The following is a 14,380-nucleotide window of genomic DNA, read 5'->3' as shown; positions in this document are numbered from 1 at the left end:
TTTAGGTTTATTTTTGCTGGAATAATAAAAAGAAAAATCCTTACAAAAACAATAGGGATCCAACCTGTTGGCTTGGACCCCTAACTAGAACTGCAAGCAGTTATGCAGGGGTCCAAGAAGTGTGCATTTCGCCGGCACAACGCGACAAGAAATGTGCGTTTCGCCGGCACAACGCGAAGCAAGTATTGAAAACGCTACCGTGAACAACATGTGGATATGAAGGTTTTGACTGTGGGAGCTTCGGTGTGGGAGTTATAGCCTAAAACGCGTTTTCAGAACATTCCATTGGCCAAATAGGAGATAGACAATGTCGTCGTTTTTTGGCGCCGCCCTGTGGCGAAATTTTTAATTTTCCAAAGACAATTTTCCTTTGCCAAATAACTCCCGCCCACATTAATAATTCTTGGCCATATTTTCTATATAGACTCGGGTTTGCCCCTTGATGGTTTCCCTTGAGTTTGAAGAACATTCCTTTGGCCAATTAGAAGATATACAATTTCCTCGTTTATAGCGCCCCCTTAGGGCGTAATTTTCCGATTTTTTATTCGAACGTCGTTAAGGGTGGCGCTAACATGTGTGTTAAATTTGGACTCGATCCGATGTGTAATTTTGGTTTTTTTTGGATTTTGGATTTTTCACGTCTAATTTAGCTAATAAACCAATATTCAAAACATTACCGTTTCGTCGTCGAGGGTCGGATCAAAAAAGTGATCGATGCATTCTTTGCGTGTGCGTCTGAAGATGCCGTGTGCAAAGTTTGGTGTCGATTGGTCAAGAAATATGGGAGGAGTAGGGAAAAAACAGTTTTGCGGTTTTCGCGATTTTGCGAAAAAAAATTATGGACGCAAATGGGCGTGGCCTATGCCAAAAGATGCAGCAGACTCCAGTGAATATGTGCGTACAAGTTTTTGACTGTGGGAGGTTCGGTGTGGGAGATATAGCCCCAAACGCGTATTCCTTGGTATAGCGCCACCTAGTGACCGGCGTGTCTGGATTTTGTTATCTGAGTAGCGGTGCCGGACCTGAATCTAGTCATGCTATTGGCATGTCCGCACCATTTACGGTTTGGGCTGTGGGCCCACTTTTAGCGCGGGAAGTATAATAACAAGAAGTGTGCATTTCGCCGGCACAACGCGACAAGAAATGTGCGTTTCGCCGGCACAACGCGAAGCATGTGTTCAAAACGCTACCCTGAACCTGTGGATACAAAGGATTTGACTGTGGTAGGAGTAGCGAGAAGTCAGTGTAGCGTTTTCGTGGCGAAATTTTGTAGAAGATATACAATTTCCTCGTTTATTGCGCCCCCTAATGGCGAAATTTTCCGAAATTTTTATCGTACGACATTAAGGTTAGCACCAACATGTGTGCACAATTTGGACTCGTTCCGATGTGTAATTTTGAATTTTTTGGATTTTTGATTTTCCACGTCTAATTTAGCTAATAAACCAATATTCAAAACGCTACCGTTTCGTCGTCAAAGGTCGCATCAAAAAAGTGTCTCATGCATTCTTTGCGTGTGCGTCTGACGATGTTGTGTGCAAAGTTTGGTGTTGATCGGGCGAGAAATGTGGGAGGAGTAGCGAAAAAACAGTTTTGCGGTTTTCGCGATTTTGCGAAAAAAAATTCTAGACGCAAATGGGCGTGGCCTAGGCCAAAAGATGCAGCAGACTCCAGTGCATCTGTGTGTACAAGTTTTTGAATGTGGGAGTTTCGGTGTGGGAGTTATAGCCCCAAACGCGTATTCCTTGGTATAGCGCCACCTAGTGGCCGGCGTGTCTGGATTTTGTTATCTGAGTAGCGGTGCCGATTCTGGATCTAGTCATGCAATTGGCGCGTGTGCACCATTTACGGTTTGGGCTGTGGTTCCACTTTCACGGGGAGGTAGTATAAAAATCCTTACAAAAACAATAGGGATCCAACCTGTTGGCTTGGACCCCTAACTAGAACTGCAAGCAGTTATGCAGGGGTCCAAGAAGTGTGCATTTCGCCGGCACAGCGCAACAAGAAATGTGCGTTTCGCCGGCACAACGCGAAGCATGTGTTCAAAACGCTACCCTGAACCTGTGGATACAAAGGATTTGACTGTGGTAGGAGTAGCGAGAAGTAAGTGTGGCGTTTTCGCGGCGAAATTGTGTAGAAGATATACAATTTCCTCGTTTATTGCGCCCCCTAATGGCGAAATTTTCCGATTTTTTTATCGAACGACATTAACGTTAACACCAACATGTGTGTAAAATTTGGACTCGATCCGATGTCTAATTTTGGATTTCTTTGGATTTTTGATATTCCACGTCTAATTTAGCTAATAAACAAATATTCAAAACTCTACCGTTTCGTCGTCGAAAGTCGGATCAAAAAACTGTCTGAGGGTTTCTTTGCGTGTGCGTCTGAAGATGCCGTGTGCAAAGTTTGGTGTTGATTGGTCGAGAAATGTGGGAGGGATAGCGAAAATACAGTTTTGCGTTTTTCGCGATTTTGCGAAAAAAAATTAATGACGCAAATGGGCGTGGCCTATGCCAAAAGATGCAGCAGACTCCAGTGAATAAGTGGGTACAAGTTTTTGACTGTGGGAGGTTCGGTGTGGGAGCTATAGCCCCAAACGTGTTTCTCCTTGGTATAGCGCCACCTAGAGGCCGGCATGTCTGGATTTGGTTATCTGAGTAGCGGTGCCGGACCTGGTTCTAGTCATGTAATTGGCGCGTGTGCACCATTTACGGTTTGGGCTGTGGACCGACTTTCAAGGCGGGAAGTATAATAATAATAATAAGAAGAAAAATCCTTACAAAAACAATAGGGATCCAACCTGTTGGCTTGGACCCCTAATAATAATCCTTACAAAAACAATAGGGATCCAACCTGTTGGCTTGGACCCCTAATAAAAAAAATCCTTACAAAAACAATAGGGATCCAACCTGTTGGCTTGGACCCCTAATAATAATAAAAATCCTTACAAAAACAATAGGGATCCAACCTGTTGGCTTGGACCCCTAATAATCCTTACAAAAACAATAGGGATCCAACCTGTTGGCTTGGACCCCTAATAATAAAAATCCTTACAAAAACAATAGGGATCCAACCTGTTGGCTTGGACCCCTAATAATCCTTACAAAAACAATAGGGATCCAACCTGTTGGCTTGGACCCCTAAATAATAAAAATCCTTACAAAAACAATAGGGATCCAACCTGTTGGCTTGGACCCCTAACTAGAACTGCAAGCAGTTATGCAGGGGTCCAAGAAGTGTGCATTTCGCCGGCACAACGCGACAAGAAATGTGCGTTTCGCCGGCACAGCGCGAAGCATGTGTTCAAAACGCTACCCTGAACCTGTGGATACAAAGGATTTGACTGTGGTAGGAGTAGCGAGAAGTCAGCGTAGCGTTTTCGCGGCGAAATTTTGTAGAAGATATACAATTTCCTCGTTTATTGCGCCCCCTAATGGCGAAATTTTCCGAAATTTTTATCGTACGACCTTAAGGTTAGCACCAACATGTGTGCACAATTTGGACTCGTTCCGATGTCTAATTTTGGATTTCTTTGGATTTTTGATTTTCCACGTCTAATTTAGCTCATAAACCAATATTCAAAACGCTACCGTTTCGTCGTCAAAGGTCGCATCAAAAAAGTGTTTCGTGCATTCTTTGCGTGTGCGTCTGAAGATGTCGTGTGCAAAGTTTGGTGTCGATTGGTCAAGAAATGTGGGAGGAGTAGGGAAAAAACAGTTTTGTGGTTTTCGCGATTTTGCGAAAAAAAATTCTAGACGCAAATGGGCGTGGCCTAGGCCAAAAGATGCAGCAGACTCCAGTGCATCTGTGTGTACAAGTTTTTGGACTCTGGGAGGTTCGGTGTGGGAGCTATTGCCCCAAACGTGTTTCTCCTTGGTATAGCGCCACCTAGTGGCCGGCATGTCTGGATTTGGTTATCTGAGTAGCGGTGCCGGACCTGGTTCTAGTCATGTAATTAGCGCGTGTGCACCATTTACGGTTTGGGCTGTGGGCCCACTTTTAGCGCGGGAAGTATAAAAAGAAGAATCCTTACAAAAACAATAGGGATCCAACCTGTTGGCTTGGACCCCTAATAATAGGAAAAATCCTTACAAAAACAATAGGGATCCAACCTGTTGGCTTGGACCCCTAATAATAAACACTACAAAAACAATAGGGATCCAACCTGTTGGCTTGGACCCCTAATAAGGGCTGGTATGGATAATAAGAACAAGGGAGATCGTGTACACAGGTATTCAAACAAGGTAGGTGAGGTATAGAAGGGATTTAACCAAATCATTTGCAAACAATATGAAAACGCATAATAGGATAACATGTATATCAATTATGATGTAAATAAGAAAATAAACGATACAACATATAACCTGTTTATAATAATGTTGACTACATCATCATCATCATCATCATCATTCTCCTCCTCCTCCTCCTGCTCACCAGGTCTGGGGCGTCGCGCCGTGCATGCTGGGAGCACATCGGTTTTCTTTCAATATTCGCTCGGTATCTCACTATGGGACACGCCCCTCGCGCTGTCCCCCACTACGCCAGTCGTGACTGGCCAACAGACGTGACGTCTGCCTGCAGAGGAGGGGCTCCCTCCTACTACATAACTCCCGTCGTCACGTCATCTCTTCAGTCTTTAGCCTCTTCTCGCTCCTAGAAGCACCTCTCGGACAGAAGTCGTAGACGGCCTAGCATACAGTTCCCAGAGCGAGCTAACCCCTCGGTCGCCGAACGCTAAGCCTACCGCTACCTCTGACCTCTGTGAGGCTAAAAAGAGCTAGACTGTCACCAAACAGTAGCTGCTAGTATCCACACTAGCTTCGATCCCCGTGTCCAAGCTGACCTGTCGCCAAACAGCAGCTGGGCATAAGCGGAGAGAGACCATGCAGTCAGAGGTTGAACCTACCCTAACCGAGGGCTCGGGGAAGCCTCCGACAAAGTTCTGCGTGTGCGGGAACAAAATGTCGGGAGCGGATAGCCACACCGCCTGCATTCCCTGCCTTGGGCTGGAACATGCCAAGGCTGCCCTTGCATTCCCGGCCACCTGCGAGCATTGCTCGCAGTTTTCCAATAAAACCCGCAAACGCCGGCTGAATAAGCAGGCGAAGCTCTTTGCAGATGATCCGGTAATGGGGGTAACCGACCCACCACTACCGGAGCTAGCGGGAGGTTCCCGGGGGCTCTCCGCTCCACTGGGAACCAGCTGGGGATCGGAGTTGGACCTCACCGACGCTTCCCAGCCGCTGGAGTTGACTCGACCCGATGCTATCGAGGCTAGCCTGCTGCTATCGAGGCTAGCCTGCTGGTGGGGCCTGACGAAGCTGAGGGCGGTTACTCCGAGTCGGGGCGGGAATCTATTAGCCTCGGCTCTGACGAAGACGAGGATGATGATTATTTTTCCCCCCGCACCGCGTCGCCTATGGTGATCGGCGGTACGGGCACCGCCTCCCTGATCCCGGCCGTCAGCATGGACCTCCACGAGGCCTCCACGAGGCCTGCAAGAGGGCGGCTGCGAGGCTGAACTTCGAGTGGCCTGAGCCCCCGGTGGAGACCGCCACATCTCGCTACGAGGGCAAGCGACTCCCAAAAGCGAAGGCCTCAACCAGCCTGCTACTTCCGGCCTTTCCCGAGTGCCTGGATGAAGCGACCCGGTCTTGGAGCAAGCCTCTCTCGGCCAAGATCCCTTTCCAGGGTGGATCGGGGTTGGATTGGGCCGGTATGGAGGAAAAGGGGTTCTCCCACCTGCCTCCGGTTGAACCACTGCTGGCGTCGCACCTCCACCCCACGCAGAAGTCCGCCATGACTTCGGCGAGCCCTACACTGCCGTCCAGAGCCGACTCCTTCCAGTCGTTGATGACCGAGAAGGGCTACAAGGCGATGGCCACGACGGAGAGGGCGCTCAACGCGTCGTCGCTGCTGCTGGCCTACCAGGCTGAGCTGGAGGTCGACATGTCCTCGTCACCCACCCCGGCCCTGTGGGATGAACTGTGCGTGGTGACGGACCTGTGCCTGCGCCTTCACAGGAGCGCTGTCCAGGCGTCCGGAAGGGCCATGGCGCTGATGGTCGCTCAGGAGAGGGCGAGGTGGCTGAACCTGTCCAGTCTCTCTCTGAGGGAAAAAACCCAACTCCTCGACATGCCTGCGGACCCGAAAGGCGTGTTTGGCCCGGCGTATGACGTAATGCTGAAACCCTGGGAGGAGAAAAGAGGGAGGGTGAGGCGCTGCGACTGTGTCTTCCCAGAAGAGCGCCTTTCCCCGCCAACGCACCTGGCCAGGTGTTCACCCGGCCCCGCGCTCCTCCGCCAGCTTACCGCAGCCAGAAGCGTCAGCCTCACCCAACCCACGGGGCCGGCCGGGGCCAGAACAAGCCGCCGGAGCACAGTTGTGCGTGGGCGAGGAAGCCACCCGCGCCCGGGGTGGCGCCAGGAGGCCGTGGGGCCCCTTCGGCTACTCAGGGGGCCGTGAAGAAACGGCGCACTACCTGAGGCGCTGCGACCAGGGGGGTGCGGCAGGCCCGGCCAGACGCCGTCGCCGTCCCCCCTAGATGTTCTGTTCCAAACCCGGTTCGAAGAAGGGTTACAGAGGGCGTGTTCCAAGCCCTGCAAAAGGCGTGCAGAAGGCCGTCCAGCCTTCACAGTTCACGACGCTAAGGAGAGAAGGGTCGGACCTGCAGAGAGCTCGGTGGAGCCGCAGCTGTGTCCCGCAGACACATGCATGTGTATAAGCACACGCCAGTGCCCAACATCACACGTGTCCCCCTTCCCCAAATCATTATTCATTAAAAATGTTTGCCAGCGCGCATCAAGGCTCCGAGCCGAGGGCGCAGCTGCTTGTGAAAACATAAAAAAGGAACAGAATGTAATAAGACGGTGCCTGGTGGGCGTGAGCGCCGGTGCGCAGCCCACCACGCCCATTCGACCCGGCACGACAGCGGAACCAGCGACGCTGGGACCGCTGGCTGGCCGGACTCAACAGTGGCGGGCATGTGGTGCGTCGGATTGGGTTATAAAAACTGTAACCTCTGGCTACAGGCTCCAGTTTGCGTCCACTCCTCCCCGTTTCAACGGGATACTGCAGGCGCAGGCCCGTGGAGAGAAAGCTCATGTTTTACCGGAGGAAATCACCTTTCTAAGAAACAAAAGGGCAATTCGGGTAGTGCCACCGGAGAAAAACCAAAGCGGTTTTTACTCTAGGTACTTTCTAGTCCCGAAGAAGGGAGGGGGCCTCTGGCTGATATTAGATTTACGCGCTCTGAACAGATACATGAGACAGTACAGTTTCAGGATGCTGACACATGCCGCTCTCATACGCTTCGTGCGCCCGGGAGGCTGGTTCACAAGCATAGATCTGAGGAACGCTTATTTCCAAATCCCCATTTATCCCCCTCACAGGAAATATCTCAGGTTCGCCTTCCAGGGCGTAACGTACGAGTATTTGGTTCTCCCGTTCGGCCTTTCGTAAAGTCCACGGGTGTTTGTGAAATGCACGGAGGCTGCTATCGCACCCCTGAGGTTGAAGGGAATGCGTTTAGCAACATACATAGACGACTGGCTTCTAGCCACACAGTCGCCCCGGGAGGCTCAGGTGCAGACCAGCGTGCTCATATCGCACGTCCCTGGGTTTCACAATAAACGTGCAAAAGAGTGTTTTGGTCCCTACTCAAAGCATAACGTTCATAGGCTTGTGCCTCGATTCAGTGACGTTCAAAGCACGTCTATCCGCGGAGAGAGAGGAAGCCTTTCAGGCTTGTCTGGCACTTTTTCGCAGGGGGACGATGTTGAAGTTCAGAACGTGCCTCAGACTATTGGGTCTGATGGCGTCGGCGCTGGTAGTAGTCCCAATTGGCCGCCTCCATATGAGGCTGGTTCAGCGATGGGTTGCATCACTCAGACTGAACCCGACGTGCCATGGCCATCGCCGGGTTTTGATCTCTCGGCGCTGCGCCCTTGGGGACGCGCGTCCTTTCTGACCACAGGCGTTACCATGGGAACTGTCCTGGCGAGGAAGGTCCTTTCGACGGATGCCTCTCGGGCGGGCCGGGGAGCCGTATACGAGGCCAGATCAGTAAATGGCCCGTGGAGCTCACATATGCAGTTTGTTCACACACTGTAAAAAATGAAAAGTTGAGAAAACTCTAAATTGCAAGGCAACTTACTGCAATCAATTTTTGAGTTTTGAGCCCAACAAAAGATCTTGAGTTTTAAAAAAGTTCCATCAACTAATATTATTTTGTTTGTATAATTACATTTTCTTCTTTAGACAAACTAGAAAGTGAGAGTTATACCAACTAAGATTTTTATATTTTACAAAACTCAAAAAGTAAGTCAGGGTTGTTAACTTAATATTTCAAATTAAGGTTAATAACATTTTAAAAAAAAACATTTAAAAGAATGCAAAACAAGTTTTAAGTTTAATAATTGGAAACTTCCATTTTACATTTCTGAATGCCAGACAGCAATACACTGTAAAAACGAAAACTTTAAATTGTTGGTCTCATTATGATTTCTGAGTAAAATGATTGAATATAAAACATTAAGTATTCATGTCAACTGTGCAATGCAATTTAGTCCAACCAACAATGTTGAGTTTTGGGTCAAGAGTTGGGCTCACTGTAGTATCTTTGTTAGCAAGACACACGGGTGTAAGTCAGACTCTGTCTGAGGCTGGGCCAACTACGGTGCACATGCGCATTTCGACACTTTGGAAAATACGGTGTTTCCTAACAGAATTTTCAGGGGTTTCACCTACATTCATGCACGTCGTGTGTCTTCGCTACGTATCACAACACAGTTCCTTGTTGGAACTGTGTTGTGAGCCGCACAGGTGCTTTTACAGGTTATGCATATTTTTATTTGACACGGCCACTTCAGATATGTCAGCAATGTTGTTGCTGCTGTTGCAATTGTTATGCACTGCACAATGACATGTTTACAAGATGGTAAATATTGTGGCGACTCCTACCCCCCGTGGAGTCAGGGTATTCGTGATGCCGGTTGGGAAAAAGGGGTTTATTGCCTTTTTTCAATTTGTTTCTGTTAGGTTAAGTGGGGTTAACGGGTTTGGGGTCTTTATTGTTTGTGTGTTGTTTATTGTGTTTAGTGTTGCCGCCACCGTTACCGAGACTTGCATGTCCGTTGGTTGGGTGTGCGGTGCGCTGTGTGTTGTGGGTGTGTGTTAAATAAATATGGAGTTAGAATCATGCCTAAACCCCGCACACACGCAAAACGTGTTTTGCTCAAGCATAACGATTCACACGCACACAAAACGTGTTTTACTCACGCACATTGATTCACACACACGCTCAGTGTGGTATTCAAATACAAAATATCATTCACAAACTAATGCATTTTGCTTCAGAAACAAATGCAGTATGTTTTACACAAAGTACAAAAAAAAAATCCTTCAAGTACACAAAACAATTCTACAAGTACGGAACACGAAAGCTGCGCGTGGATCGGAATGCATTTGCGCACGGATCGGAATGCATTTGCGCACGGATCAGCAAGGCGGGAAATTAGTGCCAAAAGTCACGTGACAGTAAATGTCCTGTGATTCACACTACACAACAGCAGGTGGCGATGTTGAGTCAGTTTAAGGCCACCAGGACGATCTTTTTTTCTCCCCAAAATCTTTATTTGATGCCGGCCAACCGTGTGTGGATTTTATGGAAAGCCAAGAAGGCCACTAACTGGCCCTAGAATGGCGCGGTAAAAGTGCTAAACCGCACGGAAACCGTACGGAATCCGTGCGGTTTGGCAGGAACAACGCCACCTGTTGTTGTGTAGCGTGAATCACAGGACATTTGTTTGTCACGTGACTTTTGGCACTAATTTCCCGCCTTACTGATCCGTGCGCAAATGCATTCCGATCCACGCGCAGCTTTCGTGTTCCGTACTTGTAGAATTGTTTTGTGTACTTGAAGGATTTTTTTTTTGTACTTTGTGTAAAACATACTGTATTTGTTTCTGAAGCAAAATGCATTAGTTTGTGAATGATGTTTTGTATTTGCAAACCACACTGAGCGTGTGAATCGTTATGTGTGAGCAAAACACGTTTTGCGTGTGTGCGGGGTTTTGGCATGATTCTAACCCCATAAATAAAGGCAGCTCTCGGGTTTGTGCGGTGTATGAGGCACGAGAGTTGCGTCACCGTTTAACCTGGGCTCCCGTCTCGTGCAGAACAAGTTTGAGCATAATGTCAAACTTGTTCTGCTTTGGTTTCCTGCATTTAGACAGCGATTTTCTGCTGCTGAACTAGCTACATGTTGCTTGTTCTACACTGTAAAAAACAAAAAGTTGAGAAAACTCAAAATTGCAAGGCAACTTACTGCAATCAATTTTTTAGTTTTGAGCCCAACAAAGATCTTGAGTTTTAAAAAAGTTCCAACAACTAATATTATTTTGTTTGTATAATTACATTTTCCTCTTTAGACAAACTTGAAAGTGAGAGTTATACCAACTAAGATTTTTATATTTTACAAAACTCAAAAAGTAAGTCAGGGTTGTTAACTTAATATTTAAAATTAAGGTTAATAACATTTAAAAAAAAAACATTTCAAAGAATGCAAAACAAGTTTTAAGTTTAATAATTGGAAACTTCCATTTTATATTCCTGAATGCCAGACAGCAATAGAACAAGCGACATGTAGCTAGTTCAGCAGCAGAGAATCGCTGTCTAAATGCAGGAAACCAAAGTGCAGAACAAGTTTGACATTATGGTCAAATTTGTTCTGCACGAGACGGCAGCTCAGGTTAAACGGTGACGCAACTCTCGTGCCGGGGGCGCCCTCTGGTGGCGCCCTTAATTAGTCAATTAAAATATACGACGCGAACGGAGAAGGGAGGGGGCGCGGGAGCAATCGCCAGGGCGGCCCGAAACCGTCCCCCGTCCCCCGTCCCCCCTGCACGGAAAACCTGTCCAGGGCGCAAGTTGATTTCGAGTCGCCTAGGGCGCCGAAACGGCCAGCGGCTCTGAGGTATCTCAGCGAGTCTCTGCTGCTGAACTAGCTACATGTTGCTTGTTCTATTGCTGTCTGGTATTCAGAAATGTAAAATGGAAGTTTCCAATTATTAATTTTAATAAAGTGAACGTAAAACTTGTTTTGCATTGTTTGAAATGTTTTTTTTTTTTTAATAATATTAACCTTGATTTGAAATATTAAGTTAACACCCCTGACTTTTTGTAAAATATAAAAATCTTAGTTGGTATAACTCTAACTTTCAAATTTGTCTAAAGAAGAAAATGATCTTTTCATGGGCTTAAAAATTAAAAATTGATTGCAGTAAGTTGCCTTGCAATTTTGAGTTTTCTCAACTTTTTATTTTTTACAGTGTGGGCACTGTTTCAGGGGGTCTCAGTGTAAGAGATGTGCGGCTGCCAGCTGGGCGACGCCTCACACTTTCGCTAGATTCTACAGGTTGGATGTTACTGCGCCTAATCTGTCTCACACAGTCTTGAGCGTTGGATCGGTGAACATGCCTGTTTGCTGGGTTTGCACTGGTACTTCTTTGGCAATACGGGAGTTACTATATCCCATAGTGAGATACCGAGCGAATATTGAAAGAAAACTAGGGTTAAGAAATTAACCAAGGTTTTCTGATATATGAGGACTCAGGGCCGGCGCTCGGCATAGGCGAGCTAGGCGACCGCCTAGGGCGACAAATGCGTTGGGGGCGCCCTCTGGTGGCGCCCTTAATTAGTCAATTAAAATATACGACGCGAACGGAGAAGGGAGGGGGCGCGGGAGCAATCGCCAGGGCGGCCCGAAACCGTCCCCCGTCCCCCGTCCCCCCTGCACGGAAAACCTGTCCAGGGCGCAAGTTGATTTCGAGTCGCCTAGGGCGCCGAAACGGCCAGCGGCTCTGAGGTATCTCAGCGATTCTCTGCTGCTGAACTAGCTACATGTTGCTTGTTCTATTGCTGTCTGGTATTCAGAAATGTAAAATGGAAGTTTCCAATTATTAATTTTAATAAAGTGAACGTAAAACTTGTTTTGCATTGTTTGAAATGATTTTTTTTTTTTAATAATATTAACCTTGATTTGAAATATTAAGCTAACACCCCTGACTTTTTGTAAAATATAAAAATCTTAGTTGGTATAACTCTAACTTTCAAATTTGTCTAAAGAAGAAAATGATCTTTTCATGGGCTTAAAAATTAAAAATTGATTGCAGTAAGTTGCCTTGCAATTTTGAGTTTTCTCAACTTTTTATTTTTTACAGTGTGGGCACTGTTTCAGGGGGTCTCAGTGTAAGAGATGTGCGGCTGCCAGCTGGGCGACGCCTCACACTTTCGCTAGATTCTACAGGTTGGATGTTACTGCGCCTAATCTGTCTCACACAGTCTTGAGCGTTGGATCGGTGAACATGCCTGTTTGCTGGGTTTGCACTTGTACTTCTTTGGCAATACGGGAGTTACTATATCCCATAGTGAGATACCGAGCGAATATTGAAAGAAAACTAGGGTTAAGAAATTAACCAAGGTTTTCTGATATATGAGGACTCAGGGCCGGCGCTCGGCATAGGCGAGCTAGGCGACCGCCTAGGGCGACAAATGCGTTGGGGGCGCCCTCTGGTGGCGCCCTTAATTAGTCAATTAAAATATACGACGCGAACGGAGAAGGGAGGGGGCGCGGGAGCAATCGCCAGGGCGGCCCGAAACCGTCCCCCGTCCCCCGTCCCCCCTGCACGGAAAACCTGTCCAGGGCGCAAGTTGATTTCGAGTCGCCTAGGGCGCCGAAACGGCCAGCGGCTCTGAGGTATCTCAGCGATTCTCTGCTGCTGAACTAGCTACATGTTGCTTGTTCTATTGCTGTCTGGTATTCAGAAATGTAAAATGGAAGTTTCCAATTATTCATTTTAATAAAGTGAACGTAAAACTTGTTTTGCATTGTTTGAAATGTTTTTTTTTTTTTAATAATATTAACCTTGATTTGAAATATTAAGTTAACACCCCTGACTTTTTGTAAAATATAAAAATCTTAGTTGGTATAACTCTAACTTTCAAATTTGTCTAAAGAAGAAAATGATCTTTTCATGGGCTTAAAAATTAAAAATTGATTGCAGTAAGTTGCCTTGCAATTTTGAGTTTTCTCAACTTTTTATTTTTTACAGTGTGGGCACTGTTTCAGGGGGTCTCAGTGTAAGAGATGTGCGGCTGCCAGCTGGGCGACGCCTCACACTTTCGCTAGATTCTACAGGTTGGATGTTACTGCGCCTAATCTGTCTCACACAGTCTTGAGCGTTGGATCGGTGAACATGCCTGTTTGCTGGGTTTGCACTTGTACTTCTTTGGCAATACGGGAGTTACTATATCCCATAGTGAGATACCGAGCGAATATTGAAAGAAAACTAGGGTTAAGAAATTAACCAAGGTTTTCTGATATATGAGGACTCAGGGCCGGCGCTCGGCATAGGCGAGCTAGGCGACCGCCTAGGGCGACAAATGCGTTGGGGGCGCCCTCTGGTGGCGCCCTTAATTAGTCAATTAAAATATACGACGCGAACGGAGAAGGGAGGGGGCGCGGGAGCAATCGCCAGGGCGGCCCGAAACCGTCCCCCGTCCCCCGTCCCCCCTGCACGGAAAACCTGTCCAGGGCGCAAGTTGATTTCGAGTCGCCTAGGGCGCCGAAACGGCCAGCGGCTCTGAGGTATCTCAGCGATTCTCTGCTGCTGAACTAGCTACATGTTGCTTGTTCTATTGCTGTCTGGTATTCAGAAATGTAAAATGGAAGTTTCCAATTATTCATTTTAATAAAGTGAACGTAAAACTTGTTTTGCATTGTTTGAAATGTTTTTTTTTTTTTAATAATATTAACCTTGGTTTGAAATATTAAGTTAACACCCCTGACTTTTTGTAAAATATAAAAATCTTAGTTGGTATAACTCTAACTTTCAAATTTGTCTAAAGAAGAAAATGATCTTTTCATGGGCTCAAAACTCAAAAATTGATTGCAGTAAGTTGCCTTGCAATTTTGAGTTTTCTCAACTTTTTATTTTTTACAGTGTGGGCACTGTTTCAGGGGGTCTCAGTGTAAGAGATGTGCGGCTGCCAGCTGGGCGACGCCTCACACTTTCGCTAGATTCTACAGGTTGGATGTTACTGCGCCTAATCTGTCTCACACAGTCTTGAGCGTTGGACCGGTGAACATGCCTGTTTGATGGGTTTGCACTTGTACTTCTTTGGCAATACGGGAGTTACTATATCCCATAGTGAGATACCGAGCGAATATTGAAAGAAAACTTAGGGTTAAGAAATTAACCAAGGTTTTCTGATATATGAGGACTCAGGGCCGGCGCTCGGCATAGGCGAGCTAGGCGACCGCCTAGGGCGACAAATGCGTTGGGGGCGCCCTCTGGTGGCGCCCTTAATTAGTCAA

The sequence above is a fragment of the Gadus morhua genome, chromosome 11 (genome assembly GCF_902167405.1).
Source record: "Gadus morhua chromosome 11, gadMor3.0, whole genome shotgun sequence".
Classification (NCBI taxonomy): domain Eukaryota; kingdom Metazoa; phylum Chordata; class Actinopteri; order Gadiformes; family Gadidae; genus Gadus; species Gadus morhua.
The sequence above is the reverse complement of the archived record's forward strand: the minus strand, read 5'-3'. Positions refer to the sequence as shown.